Source organism: Cynocephalus volans, chromosome 6, assembly GCF_027409185.1.
Source record: "Cynocephalus volans isolate mCynVol1 chromosome 6, mCynVol1.pri, whole genome shotgun sequence".
In the NCBI taxonomy this organism is placed as follows: Eukaryota; Metazoa; Chordata; class Mammalia; order Dermoptera; family Cynocephalidae; genus Cynocephalus; species Cynocephalus volans.
In genome coordinates this window covers 40,406,419-40,423,880 of record NC_084465.1, presented here as the reverse complement: position 1 = coordinate 40,423,880, position 17,462 = coordinate 40,406,419, and positions in this window count along the sequence as shown.

Genomic DNA, 17,462 nt, shown 5'->3' with positions numbered 1-17,462 from the left:
AAACAGTTTCCGTAGATTTTTCTTTCTCAACATTCCTGGCATCAGGACTTAGATAGTTCTTCCCTGTTATGAGATGCAATAAAGAAATCCAGCATTAGGAACAAGAAAGGCCTCAAAGGCTACTACTGTATAATGACCACAGAGTAGTTTAGGAAAAATTGTTTTAGTTACCTAAAATTGGATTTAGTGATTTGGGCCGCCTACTGCTAGATACTCTTAAGGTATATACCGATCTTTAGTTTGGAAAATACAGCTTCCATAGTAAGAGCCCTAGCACACTCAATGAATTTGTTGAATTGAACAGCATTTCTATCTCTAGCAGAGATGCTTCAGCCCATATTTTGGGGTGTGTTTTGTGGGAGGCTATTTGCAGATCTGTAAATCATGCTGTGTAGGTGGCTGTCAACTCTTCTGCTTGGTAATCTTGGCCCTAAAACTATACTTTTTTTGAAAAAAAATTAGAAATTTTGGAGAGTAGAACAGTAGCATTCTGGTTCCTGAGGAGAAGCCATGGGAAAACCCTGCTCAAAGGACTGGTGCCTAATCAGGTAAAAGTCTTTCAAAGCAGGGGACAGAATAAGAATCCTTTTACTAGAACCAGAACTCAAAGTCATATTGGAATAGCACAGGGCTGAACTTCTGAGTTACAGGATCTTAAATTCTTAAATTCTTCTTGATTGGTGGGGTTTTGGATGAACAGGTAGGAAGAGTTAAGTAATCTTTAAAACTAAAATCTTTGAAACTGAGTAGAAAAGCACATGAACTTGATTGTATCTGCTGACTCTTTGATATTGTGGGAAATAGGTCCTTTGAGACTGTAGGTTTAGAATTGGCTGCCCCTCTCCACTTTCATCTCCCCTTCCCCAAGCTTTTTAACTTTACATTAATTATGTTGTTACTATTCAAGGATAGGTCAAATTTAGCTCTTTTGATAAGTCTTTGTTTTCCTACCTTTTTTTTCTTTGAACTATGAGGAAAAGAACAAAGGAAAGTGTTTGAAGTTGTATTTCTCTGTGTGTGTGTGCATGCATGTGTGTGCACACACTGGTACGCAAACCAGAAATGAAATGGATTTGTTGCACCCATTGGTTTTTAAAAAAATCTCCCTTTTATTTTCATAAATTAAAATTATAAGCTAGGTGTCCTGAAATTTTCCTTCTTCATCATAGTCATCATTATATCATCATATTTAACAGTAGTTCTCAATCCTAGCTACACATTAGAACTACTTGGAGAAATTTTTAAAATCCTGATGCCCAGGGCCACGCCTCAGGCCAATTCTAACAGAATCATGGGAGTGGGACCCAGGAAACAGTGTTTTACAAAATTCCCCAAGTGATTCCAAAGCAAAGCTAAGGCTGAGAACAATGCTTTACAACAATCATGATCATTTTCCATCATCAGCAGCACACAATTTTTTCTATCTATTGTGAAAGATAGATGACACACAAGGAAAATTTCTTCAAATGGATACCTGCTTTGTAGCTCCTCACAATTTAGAATTTTAGCATTTATTTCTTCCTTTATTCAATAATATACACATTGAATAAATATTGACCAAAAGCTAGGTTCTGTACTAGAGGCTAAACATACAGTGGTAAACAAACTAGAAATACCTCTGACCTCACAGAACTTTAGTCTAGCACAATAGAAAAAAGCAGAGAAGACCACATGATGTCATCAGTTAATTTTCAACATCTGTGAACCAAGACACATATTTAAAAATTTCCAAGCTACATTCCTGATGTTGGCGGACACCCACCACCACCACCAACAAATCCCCTTCTGCATAATGCATTAAGTAAATTTGTACCTCCTGATGAAATCTTGGGAAGAGAAGAAAGGTATGATATACTTTCTTCGATGCGGCAACAGTCATGCGAAAAATACTAAATAAAAACCTGAATCTTTTGTTCGCTGACTATATACAGTTCTATATCCTTGAATATATTATAAGTGGTTATTTAGAGGCGTTAAAATAGTTATTTCAGCTGGAAAGTACATTAGATTGATCTGTAAAACAGAGACACATAGAACATAATTAAATTAGCAAAAATGTTAGAAGAACGTACAGTAAACATGAAGCTTTTCTTTTTTAATCTAATGAAATTGTTCTAATTGATCTTTTAAAAAAGTTTTTATTATGTTTCCTGGTCAAATATCATTAGCATATAATAAAGGTATCATGTGGCACACATCTGTGTCAAAATTACTGTGGGCTTTGGGGTTCCCTCGCTGGGACTAATACATAGTTGAGCTAATTAGTCTTCTATTGTTCTTTTAACAGTGAGGCCAATGAGATATTCTTATTTAGAATGGCAACATAAGAATTCTTTTTCCTCCAGTGGTCATATTTCATAGGAGGTAGTTTTTGAACATGATATTTAAAAATCAGGTATCTTTTAATATAGTTAATTTGTAGGTAATTATAGGACAATATATGCACATGGTAAACTATGAATACTAGAACATTAATGAATAAATTGTAACGAATTTCTTGTCCCTTTATTGAGCATTATAACACTAAAAAAATATCTGTAACAATTTTGATGGTTATGGCTGATGCGCTTTTGACTGTTACAATTTTAAGGATAACTTTAGTCAGCTGGAAAGCATATGTTAAAAGGGAATAGCTCGAGTGTAACAAATTCTTGCTTTTGTCTTCCAGTGAACTGCACTGTGAAAGGACACAAAATGCTTATGTATTGCCTGAGAGAATTGCAGTAAGAGATAAGGTGTATCTGTCGAGTAACTGAAAACCTCTTTCTACGACCAGAAATGTTAAAAAATTGGAAAAGCCTGTTATTTTTTAAAACAAGTGAAACAAGTTATTTGATTTAAAAAAACGGTTTCTTTGTAAGAATATACATTTTTCATGTGAGTTGTCCTGGTAGATTTCCTAAAACCTGATGTTAGAAGTCAAATATTGCTACATGAAGGAATTTATGAATTTTTGACTTCATGTGTGAAATGAAGTGCAACTAAAGCACATTTTAGAAGAAAAATCCAAATTTAAGAATTGAAGTTATTTATTATTTGTATCTTATCTATTAAAAGTCTTCTTTACAAAATGAGAATGGTTTATTGCTTCACTCTTGCATTGCTTTTCAATGAAGCTACTTTAACAATATTTGATGACCCTTCTTCTACCTTCTCTCCTTAGTTAATTTGAAAAATTCTACTCTGTATTTTACAGTTTTATGTGTGTGTGTGTGTGTGTGTGTGTGCGAGAGAGAGAAAGAGAGAGAGAGAGAGAGTGTATGAGACAGGTCACTGCTTTCAATTTAAGGAGTGTTTTCATGCAGTTGATATATCAAAATATCTGTACATAATGCCAACTTTCACTAAAGGTCACATTGTACAGTAAGATTCTGAGAAAAAAATGTACAGAATAACACCATATGTTCTCTGTTTCACACAGTAGAGCTTTGCTTAGATAGCCATTTTATTGCTTAGGTATAAACATCTTTGGTAAAAGTTGTCTTTGTTTATAATGAAAAACATACTCATCCAAGAACTTAGGGTAGTATATGTTACTTAATTTGACAGTCATTAAAATGTGAATAATTGGCTCTTTGGGAAAAATGCATTTTGAATATCTTAATTTTTTAAAAAAATTAAAAACAATGCAATAAAGTGCTTCTCTTTGTTTAAGTGGGTAACGATGTTCTGGTTCAGGTGCTTTAAATTTTTAATACTGATTTCCAACACCTGACAGATAAATTTAGCATACCTTTCTCAATTACCTTTCCTTTCAGTATTCATTTTCCTCTTCCCCCTGGCCATAATTTCTCTAGATTTTTCTTCCATCCTTTACATCTTTTCCTTGTTTCTCCCCTAACTACCAAAATGAAAACAAGGTTAAATTAGTTAAGGAAAATTCATTTTTAATTCATATTTTTCTTTGAGACATATATTTTTCTAAGCAATAAATTACCTTTACTGTCTTAAATCCAGAAAATAATTGGTTCATTTATATGTTTGGGGACAGAGTGCATATATCTATGACATTCCACTGGAATATTTAATAAGAAACCTATGATTTCTTTAGATTCTAAATTCTTGCTTCAAATGATTGCAGGTGTGATCATGTGTAAAACTTAATTTGCAAAATTCACTTTCTACCCACTAGAAAATAAACCCAGAACCATTTTCTTATTCTTGGTGGATCAGTATCATTGCCTTTTTTTGTGCAAGATAACATACACTCAGTAGATAGAGAAAATTATGTAATTATTTTTCTGGACTGATATTCCTCCAAAAGATGGTAATTTATTACCATAATGTATTAAAATATATTAATAGATGACATAGTTTATCTGGATCTTTGAATTTTAAATCATGGTCTGTATAATTACAGGTGATGTATTAATGTGCAAATTTGTCATTCATTTTTTTTAAGAAAACAGCCAGAACCACAAAATAATTTTATAATTTATCTTAATACCGCTTCCTAGCTTTCTGTACCTCTTCAAAATCAGCCAACTCCTTCAAAATAAAATAGAAACAGAAAATATGACATGTCAATACTGGACTTTCCAGCAGAGAATGAATCGTTTTTAATTTGAACAAGGAATTAGACAATGTCAACCAATTAATTAGAGTTCACCTGTTTTTAAAAATAAATCAGCTAGAATAATTTTACAAATTGACATACAGGTAATTATAAGTTATGTGTTAAAGTAGGTAGACAGATAAAACTTACTTTTCTCTGTAATATTCATGCAAATCTCAAAAGTTACTCTCACATCTGGCCATCAGCACTCACTATCAACTTCCCACTAAACTCCCATTAAAAAATTCCTACTGAAAAAGCATGAGCTCAGTTGGCAAAAAGAAATAGCAACATTGCCCAAAAGTAATAACGATATTGAGAATAAAGTCAGATTGGTGCTCTAACACAACAATCTATAAGAATTCATGAGTAATTAGAAGGCACATTGTATCACCCAAATTATATTAGTCGCCCCAGATTGTCTTGGCCTTCTCTCTTCCTGGACCAGTTTGACTTCACTTGGGATAGCCAAAAAGTTATTGGCCTTTAAGAGGGTGCCAGGCCCTCCTCTTGGCCACATCTGTGTAGCCAGGCTGACCAGTCTTACAGGCTCAGCCTTTTGGTTTTCCCTGTCAGTCCTGAAACTAAATAAAATACACATGTCAGGTTGTAGGATTTGGCATCCTGAACAGCTACCAAAGATTCCTGTGATGCAACCTGAAAGTGTGGTAGAGTTAAGTCCCCTGTGAGTAAACTTTGTCCAAAGGGAAGCAAGAGACAGGAAAGGGTATGCAAATAAATCCCCCCTTTTTCTTCCATCCCATGGACTCTCCAAATATGTTTCTCCATAGAGCTGTCCTGAGACTTTCAACATGCCCAGCACTGATACCTGCTGAGGGACCTGCAAAGGAACCGCTGCAGTGAAGCCATGGTCAATGCACTAATGCATCACTTTGCCCTACTTTGCAGCCTTCCATACTTACCTTTCCTCATACATCATTCTTGCTGTCCTGGGTTAATGCAGCCCAAGTAATGTCTGTCTCAGGATCTGATTTCTAGAGAATCTGAGATCAAAGATACATGGAGCTAGACTCAGAAAAACACAATCAGCCATTCCTAATATGATACACCTGGCTTCATATTATAAAGCAAAAAATTTTTTTCTGAATAAAAGGAACATCTACCTCCAGACTGAAATTTTCAGAAAATGTATTAAATGGATAATTGGGAAAGTGTTCTGCTGACATGTGAGACAGCCAGAATTAGGATCCACACTGACTGTACATCTTTCTGAGAGAGAAAGAGAGAAAGAGAGAGAGAGAGAGAGAGAGAGAGAGAGAGAAGGAGAAAGAGCAAATCTGTGAGAACACCTGGACAGATGTGGAAGGGGTAAGAGGGTGGGAAGAACTGTCAGTAGCAAACTGGGTTAAAGATACAATAATCAGCACAAGTAAACCTGTAAAGATGGGATAAAAAACATGAATAACTCTGATAGAAGAATATGTTGGTAATTGCAAATTTTCATGTACACCTTATGTTCAGAATGACAGAAACTAGCAAGCAGGGAGACTGAAAGAGTTTATCTCGGAAGACAATTATTAGAAAACTTTTAAAGAAGTGAGAATTAGAGTGGGAGCTGAGCATGCAAATTTTCCTTTGAGATGCAGCTTAGAGAAGGATATTTGTCACAGAAGAAGAAAACGACACAAAGCAATTCACATGCTGTATCTGATGGGAGATACTGTATTGAATATAGTGCATCATTTTGGGAGATATCCTAAATTTAAAAAGAAGAAAACAAAACTTCCAACATCAGGGCCCTGAACTGAGGAAAGAGGTAATGAGAAGCCACATGTAGAACACAGAAGCAGAAAATACCTCTGAAATTTGTGTAATGAATGGTCCAGAAGAAAATTTCAGAAAAATCGTTGGCATGTGCAATAGAGTACAAGCCATGGCACTTGTAAAGGAGAACTGGGATTCATAAAGAAAAAACTGAATTATATTAAAAGGCAACAGGATGAGAGGGAAAGGCAAGATATGGTAAGGAAGAATTGCAAGAAATTAAAATGTAATAGCAGTCCTGAGCTGAAGTGACACTGCAAAAAATTTAATCAGCGATAAAAAGGATGTATTTAAACAGCTCTCCAAGTCATCGAAGGCAAATAAAACATACATGAAATAATAATAAATAAAGTGATATATATTTAATAGCAAGAATGAAAAGCCAACATATAAATAATTTTGTCTGAAGAAGAAACTAGAACAAGTGAAAAAGATAGTTTATAAAATAGGAGAACAAATATTCAAGCCAAAGATAGATCATGATACAGATTGAGACAGTCACTGTATTCCAAACCAAGTGAATTCAGAGACACCTAGACATATTCTAGTTAGTGTTTTGACCGTTAAAAATATAAATAATTCAATCATAATTCAAAAGGAAGTCAGATTACCTACAAAGAAACTAAATAATGTAGCATTCAACTCCTCTTCTGCAAAACTAAATTCCTGAATATTATGGAATGATAGCTAAGGAATTTGGAGCATAAAAACAATTATAATCCAAGATTTTTGTAAGCAACAAATTGTCATTTATTAGCAAAGGCAAAAGAATAATATTCTCAGATTTCAAATGCACAAAATGTGCAAAAACATAGCATTAAAATTACATGAAGATTCATTCCAATTGACCATAAGATGAATCAAAGTTAAGAGCTTAAAAATTGTGAAGACATGGTGTGCCAATTATTAAGCTTGTCTCTCAGCTCTGAACCCAACTTTCTGTAACCTGCTTTATGATTCTGGGGACGGGATTCTGAAAACATTTCTTCATTGTCAGATGGCTCACTGGCTGGTAATACCACTGGACGGTGCTAGAGAGAGACTGTGGGGCAGAGCACGGAGAAAGGACTTGCTTCTTCCTGCTTGCTTATTGTTCCTGTTGGCACCTCTCAGAAACATTCCTTCCTGACGAGACTTCCTCAGAGGCCTGCATCCCATCCTTGGTGGGATCTCTCCTCTAAGCAAATGCTGCACTCGCAGAAGTCAGGAATGCCATCTTCTCAGAGATCAGTGTCCCAGCTCTGCAGGTTCAGTTATTCCCAGCATCTTTCTTTTGTTCTCCCAGTTTAGGGTCAATTACTATTTCCTGCAGTTACTAATTCACATTGCCTCAGTGTTCTTGTTTGCTTATTTCATCCTCCAGTACCTGTTTAGGTACTTTTCCTACATTAAATTCTCTCAGTTAAAATAACTAGTGTGGTTTCTGTGTTGCTGACTGAACTCTGACTAATATAGTGCTCGGTATCGTGTTAGAATGGGATTGGTTTATTGTATTTTTGATCTGGTGTATTGTATTTTGAATTTAGTGCTGAAAGTGTCTCAGTCAAGACCATACACCCCCTAACCCACCTCATAGATAAGGAAGCCTCCGAATGGTGGCCCCTAGATGGGAAACGTAGATATACATATGAGTCCAGGGAACCTGAGTCCTTGACTGAAACTCCCTCTAGGAAACTGTAATGCACTTGTTGTGCACCAAGCCTGTTGTGGGGAGGGCAGCTTTCCCCCAAGAAGTCAGCTAGAGAGAGTTATTGTAATTGTCTATAGTTGGGCCTGAAAGATCACACATAGGATTTTGGCCTGGAGCTGAACTTTTCAGAGTCATCTTGATCCTCCCAAGATAGATAAGCCAGACATCGGTTGCAGATTGATTATACTCCTTCCATCTCAACTAGGGCAGAAATCTGCACTAATTAGAATACACACTTGTTTTGGATATGAATTTTTTCCTTGCCCACAAAGTTTCTACAAGCACCATTATCCACAGATTTATGAATGCCTTATTCATTTCCATGGTAAAAGGGACATTAATCCTGGGCAAAGAACTCATTTCATAGCAAAATAAATGTAGCAGTGACTCATGTAGATGGAATTCACTGGTATTACCATGAACCTCTTCACCCCAAAGCAGGTGGCGAGATTATATAATGGTATGATCTCTCAAAGATCAAGTTATGGCACTAGTGGGGCAATAGCAACCTGACTTTCTGAGAGATTTATCTTACAGGATGCAGTTAACATGCAGAAACAAACACAAATTGGGATGTTTCTCTCCATGTATAATATGAGAATCCAGGAATCAAGGGGGTGGAAGTAGAAGTGGGGCCTTCCTTATTAAACTTTAAAACACACTTGCAGAAATTTTGCTTCCTGTCCCCAGTTTTGAGCTCTGCTTATTTAGGGATCTTAGCTTTAAATGGAGAAATGCTTTCTCCCAGGGAAAACAGGAAAGGCACTGACTGTAAGCTGAAAATAGCAATGAGTACAAGAAACAGAGAAAGATCGAAATGATTAGATTATAAATCTGGGTCTAAAACTAAATGTAATACAGTAATTACTCTTTAATGACAATTTATGTTATTTGTAAATATGTAATACCTACGACCGGTACCAGAAATACTGGTAATATCATCAAGCTTGTGCGTATATGTGGGGAGTTACTGGGGAGAGAGTAAAATTTTCCTAAATAAAGAAAATTCAAACATTTTTGTGATGATGACAATCAAATAAGTTTTAAAATGCTCTTGCAAACTTTGATACCTTTTAGAAGGATTAAAATTAGAATACATCCTCTAAAGCATTGGTAAAAATTTTAAAAAGGAAAAGAATGCTTATGTAAAATGAGAAAAGTTATAAGTAACAAATAGCTTTACAAGTTGAAAATATAAAAGATTAACATAAGTAAAGGTATATCCTCTACATTACAAATGATATTAATTCTAAGATTATATTTTAAAAATTAGATTCTATTACATGTTGTTCTTGAGACATTCTTACACACACAGAAATTTAATGTAATACAATAGTCATACTCTATCAGGCAAGCATAATCAAAAACAAAATGTGTTGATATTACATTGAAAGTACAATATGATAAATGGGACAGTCACTTTATCTTGTGAACAGTATAATCAAAATTAAGATATGACTGCCATTAACCATTGCAAGCCAAAGAATATGAATATGTTTTTAATATTAATATATACTCATAATATGATAAATATCATATATATGATATATCCATATTATACATATTTACATAAATATAAAACTTTTAGACATGCAGAAAATTAAGTAACAGAAGTCATTAATGCACTTTTCAATTTTTTCAGAGAACCAGATTCTGCCTCTGTTGATCCCCTTCTGGGCATTTATTTTTTATTTTGTTAATTTCTTTCTTGTACATATTATTTCTCCCATTCTTCTTTATTTAGATTTATTTTGACCTCATGTATATAAATTCATCAGGTGACCTCATTAATTTTTAACATTTCCTTATTGTTTAATATATGCATTTAATGCTATTATTTCTCTCTATGTATGTCTTCTGCTGTATACCCCAGGTTTTAAATGTAACATTTTCTGTCTGGTTTTCAGATTGCATAATTTCTTTTTTTCTGGCTACAAGATTATTGATCCCATCTTCTGTCTTCTCTAATCTGTTGTTAAGCCCATAAGTAAGTTAAAGAAAGTTTTATTTGGTGCTTCCTTATATTTTTCATTTATCTGCTGAGATTTTCTTTTGACCATATTTTCCTTTATATATTTAAAATTACTTATAATAGCTTCTTTAAAGTATTTCCAGCTTGTTTCAATGTCTGAGCCTCTTAGAGTCAGTTATTGACTGCTTTTGTTTCTTGACCATGGGCCACATTTTCCCGTTTCTTTGCATACATACTAATATTTATTGTATACTGAATATTAGGGTAATACATTGTAGCAATTCTGGATTCTGCTATCTACTTCTAAAGAACATTGATTTTCATTCTTGTAGGGAGACCAATAACCAGCTGATCACAGTGCACATGTGTAGGTTTGGTTTCATGCTTTGTTAGGCAGTTCTTTCTCAAGCCCCTCTAAATTGTCAGGATCCAAACTCAGAGTACAACATCCCCTGAAATTCTTTAGAGAATTTGAGGCCTTTGTTATTTAGGCTTTGTTAGAACATGTCTAGAATAGGTTGTGCTGTAGGGTGTGATCTTTGCTCATCAAGTGTGGCCTTTCTGGTTTTCAACTGGTTTCTGCCTGTGTTGGAATTGGGCTGAAATTCTAACACTCTCTAGTACTCATATCTCTGTTTCTCTCTTAGACTCATAGCAGCTGCTCCTTGGTAAGCCTTGTGTATTCTGGTTCTGTGCATGTGCCAAGGAGTTCTCAGCCAAAGACTCACAGGGAGCCCCTAAGTGAACTTCTGCCTTCCCCTCCTCCCAAGCCCTGCATAGCTTCCACCCCTTCAGTTCCCTGCCCTACAAATTCCAGTCATTTTAGCTGCCTCAGACTTGGATCTCTTCCTCCTCATCTCAGGAGAACTGCCATGCTCTGCCTGAATTCCAGCTCCCTGTGCTGGGAAACCGGGAAATTATTGTGTGGCCTATTGTCCTATGCTTGAAAGAGTTACTTCACGTATTTTTTCTTGTTTCATAGTTGCCTTTCGTGGCAGAACTTTTTCAGTTCCTCTGCTCTGGCTGAAGCAGATAATTACTACAAGTAATTTTTATTTCCTTCTTTTTCTTGATAATTGACACTCTCTTATTGAACATATGTAATATTTATGGCTATATGTTTTAAATTACTTCAAAAGAAAATATTTTTCAAGTCAGAAGAAGAAAATGAAATGTCCTATTATATTTTACAGAGATTAAAGAAACAATTTAGTTTTAAACTTTCTTTCTCAGACAATATCATAGCCTCATTAAGGCATGTTTTTATTTTCCAGCTTTGAATTTTGCTAAACTACAATAGAACTTGAAAGATGATTAAAAAGAAAAGAAAAACTTGGAAAGGGACAATGAATATTTCAAATCCCCCCCAAAAATACACCGATACTTAACCAGTTGCTTAAATACAGGGGTACTTCAAAAACTTCATGGAAAGATTTGTGCTATCTTTTAATTCTGTCTTTCCAACAACTTTTTCAGGTACACTTGTGTACGATTTATTTTTCTGATGTCATGAATTCTAGGATTATAAATTTTAAGAATTTTGTATGTAGTGTTAAAATATACTCTGACATACTAATAGAGCTAATGATTTCTAAGACAATATACATCATTTACTGAGTACCTGTGCTGTATATACTATATGTGCATTATTTTATTTAATCCTCATTACAACTACCAAATATAGGCAAACTTATACCCATTTTAGTTTTATGAGAAAACAAGCTTAGGACAGTGAAGGAAGCTACTAAAAATTCTTCCTTTTGGCAAAGTAATCACATCTTTACAGACAAATACTAGAATCAATATCTTTATGTGCACCTGCACAAAAGGGGTAAGGGGGACGCTCACTTACAATAATACCTTCAACTCACTCTCAGTGTAGTCTTGTTTATTCGATGTATTCAATATTCTAAATGATGCTTATAGAAGCTTTATTATATTTATACTTATTGAAAGTACATAAGTGATAAAATTATTTAAGGAACTGTTCTAAAACTTAGGCATTAAAGCAATGACCACACCCATTCTTCTATCACTTTATCCTCAATATACCTTACAGGTGGCTTTGATTATTTTATTTGTTACAAGCTATGTTTTATGTGACTGTGCCTCAGGATGAACAACATGCTTTGGATTCTAAAACCCCATTAGAAACAGAAGCACCAGTCTTCCAAAGCAAACTTGTTGTCCTCACTATACAGGTAAATATCCCTACATGTGCAAAATTCAATGATTATTTGAACCAGGGGGAATTAAAGAGTCATTCTGGATGTGATTATGTAGAGAAACCTGAATAAATAAAGCCATCTCAGTTAGTGGGAAAACTTAAATATCCAGTTCCCAGATGAGAAGTCATTAAAATTTCTCTGACTTCGGCTTACAGAATAAAAAAAGAATTAGAGAAAATAATTTTAAATAGTTTTAGAGCCTACATTAATTGGACAGTCTCACAACTCTATGACATACTATTATGGTCAGCCCCATTTTATTGGTCATGAAACCGAACGCTAAATGTTATAATGTACTTGGGGTCACATAGCTCGGAGGAGATAGAGCTAAGAGCTGGGTCCAGGGGTACTGATTTTCAAACTTGTTCTCTTAACCACTATGCTGTACTACCTTCAAACTGATTAAACATAGGAAACAATACTTTAAGAGAATTTATTTCTTTTTAGTCATCTGTTTATATGGCCACTGAAAAAAATTCCAACCTAATATTGGTGGACACCCTGGTTGTGAGGCTTCCAACTTCTGGTGATTTTTTTTTTTTTTAGGCAGTTATTTGCAAAGCCTTTTTCCCATTGGTATCCTGCCCTTATTTCTAGCCTCATTTCTTACTAACATTGTCCTACTTTGAGCCCTCTGAGAGCTTCATGGAACCTGTTCTCCAAAAAAGCTTAGAGAGGGCTGGTATTTAGCCTTGATTTGTTCTTGCTTTGAAGGTGTTTTAGGTTTGAAAGTGTTCAATTATGTCATGAATGGGGAAACCTCTCTTAGGACTGGAAGAGAAAAAATAGTGATTTTAATTTTTTACTCCTTAAAACAAGGAAGAAAGAATAAGATTATTTTTCAATTAAAGGCTCTATCTTGGCCTAAGGATTTCAGATATTCAGCCTCTAAAGAATTTGGCTTCCCAGGAGTGGGAATGTTAAATTTAAACTATAGAATTCACCTGAATTAAAGCAAATTAGTAAAATGCATAATTTTACTGGATTTATATAGTTTTATTTTGGTAGAGATTTAGTTATACGCAATTGCATGTTTTCTTTGCACCATAGCCACACAGTCATTTCCGTTACATTAACTGGATACTGAACACTTTTTTGCATCATGATAGCAATTGTTTCAATTAAATTAATCCAAGCCAAATCGCACTGATTCATTTGGGAAACAACAGGGTCACTTACCAGCGAGAAAACAAAAAAGTTAAAGAAGAGAAAAAAATGTAGATCTGTCGGGGAGGCATTATGTAATTAACTAAGGCATTAACATCGATATTGTTTAAAAAAAAACCCAAAAACCCGCACACTGAAAGAAAGTTGTATTTGGATTATCAGAGTGCATTTGCTTCTCTGCTAGGTAGGTGGTCTTTGATCACTTTTTCCTTTGTTGTTTCATTCAGCCAGTCGATGCACCTCTGCTGGTTTTGCCTTGCCTCTGCTCTCCAGCGTCTCACCTGGAGTTGCTAAATTTATCCTGGCAGAGGCGGGTAAAAGTTGAGACTCCTTAGTAATCGGTCTTCTCATTCTTCAGATCATGTGGCTAGTATGGTGACCATATAATGGGACATCCAAACATAGAGATTTTGTCTAGGACAAATGATAAAGAGAATGGAACTCTGGAATAAAGGGCAAAACCAGGACTGTCCTGGGCAAACCTTAGAGTTTTACCTACAGTTTTGCCTTGTCCCTGCGTCTCCCTTACCGCCAATATCCAGAATCTGGTTTCTTTAATCTCAATGACTAGATACTTATGTTACTTGCCATCTCCACCATGATGGCATAATCCATTGTTGGGAAAATAGAATAATTTAATCAAGCCCCCTCACCTCAGGACAGATCGGGGGTAGTGCAGCATTCTTTGTGGGCAGGTTGTGTGCCTGTTCTGCACAGCTACCTTGGCTGGAGTTTTACTGCCTCAGGCCGTCGCTGCACCAGCGGCCATGCCTTTCCAACCTGCAGCTTCCAAGGACTGGTTTGCCGGTTACCTAGCTTATAGACCTGCGTGTAAGGGGTCTGGTGACCCAGCCTTGCATGTGAAGGGTTTGTGACCCAGCCTGGAACGAGCTTGATGGGTCTGTGAGCTCCAGACCCAGCCCTAGCTCGACCATTTGCCCAGTCAGGGCAGGATTACAGGCAGGTAAAAGAGCTCAACAACTGGCGTGGCCAAGCAGCTCTACAAATAGGTGTCACGAACAGGATTAGTACCTCTACAATCAGCGACTTTGGCAGGATTCCGACATTAGCCGGAGCCGGAGCCCCACCTCCATGAACACTGAACTTTTGTCTTGACCTTCACTCTCAAATTTGGTTCAGTTATCCTTTATGTTTAGTGCCAGTATCCTGCCCTGAACCTCAGCCTAAGAGCATAACATCCTTCTATAAACCCAATAGTTTTCTGCTCTTGCATTAAGAACTTTATATTTAAACACCAATCCAGAGGCTGTCCCCCTTGAAAGTAAATGCTACTTGCTGCCTGACTGGTCATGTGCCTGAGGTTTGGAGCACTGTGCATTCTGGGTTTCCTCTGTTACTGTACTCTGTGAACCTCCTGGCAATCTGCTGTCTCAGCTGGGATTCATGATGTGGACTGGTTTGTTAATGTTAACACATGCTATGCTTCTGGGTCTTTTAGACTATTGTAACTCTATTTCTGGAGTAAGACTTTTCAGGTAAGTTGTTTCCTTGACTCTTGCCCTTCATTTTTAAAGTAAGCTTATATTAAATATTACTCTCTTTCATGCTCCATTCATGGCCTTTGTAGCCTTGAGCGGCCCCTCATTCTGCTTACCAGAGAACCAATTTTTACTAAGGACCTTCTCTGTTCACAACACTGTGGTAGACATAATTTGGAATGTAAAGATACATACAGACTCACTCATAGTAGGGTGAATTACAAGAGACTGGAAGCAGGATTTATAACAATTACATCACCCCAGGCGAGAGATAAGACCAAAATGGAGATACTGAAAGTTGGGACTTAATTTTATATAGGCATTATATCAGTTAAATTTCACTGATAGTAAGCAACATAAATCAACTCTGAAAATTTAAGTGAAAAAGGAGCTTGTTGGAAGAATATTGGAGTACTATGTAGAATGGAAGGAAGAGGTGTATATACCTGTAATATTCAGGCCCTTAGCCTTTCAGGACTGAGGCCCTCATTCCCCAGGTGCTGGCTATGCTGGAAGTTGGCAGCTCTCAACTGACCCCTCTCTGGGAATTGAGCTTGGCTGAAAAGAGCTGCCTTGCCAGGGGCATGACCTTGATTAAGTTCATGCCATGGCCTAACATCTTTAGGCCATGTTCAATTCTCATCCCACAACATTTTGATGGGGGAATATATCTTTTTATCCTTGTCCTCTCGCCTCAATTTGGGACACCTCTGAAGTGCTATTCTAGCTCCAGAGTTGCTGAAGACTCTGTTACAACTATGTAGCAACCCAAACTCTCTTTCTTCCCAATCTGCTTTGTTCTCTTCCTTACAGGTAGTTGTTAATCCCCAAAATAATCTTGTGGGGGGATAGAGTTGATTTACAACTTAACTGGAAATGCTCTATCTTCACCTCTAGTAATACTTGGATTCTTGGCCGAGACTAATGCAGTGGAATATATCACGTGCTGTTAAAAGTCTGACACTTCCCTGCCAACTCCCAGGGTCAGTTTTTTTACTGATGGTTTCCAAATGGCTTAGCTGGTTAAGCAGCCTGGTTTCAGACCCCAATGCTTGCCCATAATTGCTTTATTTTATGGCACTATATCTTTTGCCTTTTAAATAAAAGTTTTACATGAGTATGCTCTGTGGAGTCTGTGAGCCCTTAAAATATGTGTACATGGGAAATCTTTGCAATTCCTCAATAAACTCCCCACATGCAGATCTCAGTCTCAGTGTCTGGGTTCCTGTGGAACCCTGACCTGTAAAAACAATGAACTTTTGGAAAGCGTAGTAATTGGATAGCTCTGGAATTTTCAATAGCAGGAAAATGGATATTGTCCATCTGTGGTTCTTTAAACTTTTTGTCTTCTATATTTTTGTTGTGCGTTGAATTGTATCTTCCAAAATTCATATGTTGAAGTTCTTGCCCCTAGAATCTCAGAATGTGAGTTTATTTGTAAATAGGATCATCAAAGGTATAATTAGCAAAGATGAGGCCATATTGGAGTAGGGTGGACCCCTAGTCCAGTATGACCAGTGTTCTTATATAAAGGGGAAATTATGACACACACAGCCAGAATGCCAAGTGAAAACAAAAGTGGAATTCAGGGTAATGCAGCAGAAGCCAAGTAACACCAAAGATTGACAGTGAACCACCAAAAACTGGGAGAGAGGCATGGAGCAGATTTCTTCCTCTCAGCCCCCAGGAGGAGCTAACCCTGCCATCACCTCCATCTCGGAATTCTAACCTTCAGAACTGTGAGATAATGCATTTCTGTTGGTTATGCCACCCAGTTTATGTGACTTTGTTGTTAAGGCAGCCCTAATAAACTAATAGAGTTTTTGCTTAAAATTCAAATCCCTAGGAAGCTAATTCTGATTTGTCTACTGATCAAACAAACAAAAAATTAGCTACACCAGGAGACAAGGTCGCAAAGAGTATCAAAAATGACTTTGAGGTTTTAGACCTATGTTGATTAGGAGGAGGATATTTTCCCTAACTGTAAAATTGAACACTGAAATTAACACAAGTTTTTGAATAAAAAAATGTTTAATATATTTGACTTTGTTGTAGTGATGGAGCATCTATGTGGAGATGCCAACAAGAAATTAGAAACATGGGTTTAGACCCTGAGAAAGAGGCTGGGATTAGAGATATGCATATAAGAATAATTTTTATAGACATCACTTTTGAAGAAATTGGATTATTGATCATTAGCTGTGGGCTGGACCAGGAGTGAGTCCAACTGTAACTTAGAGGTTGCATCATAGCAGAGCTGTGATGGTTTCTGTGGGCAGTGCTGGAGGAGTTGGAGAGAAGCAACCACTGCTGGACAGTGGTTAAAGTTTTCAGGCGAGCTAGGGAAGAGGGAAATTTACCAAAAGAGTTCAGGTGGCAAAGTTCAGGCAAGAAATAATGTGGGCTCCAAGGACCTAGAGCCAAGGCCAAAACCATATTATGGAGAGAAAAAATTTAGTAGAGAAGTCACATTAAAATCTAGTTGGTGCCAAGACAATTATTTCACTGGGGGAAAGAATAGTCTTTTCAACAAATGGTGCTGAGATAAGTGTATATCTACATGCAA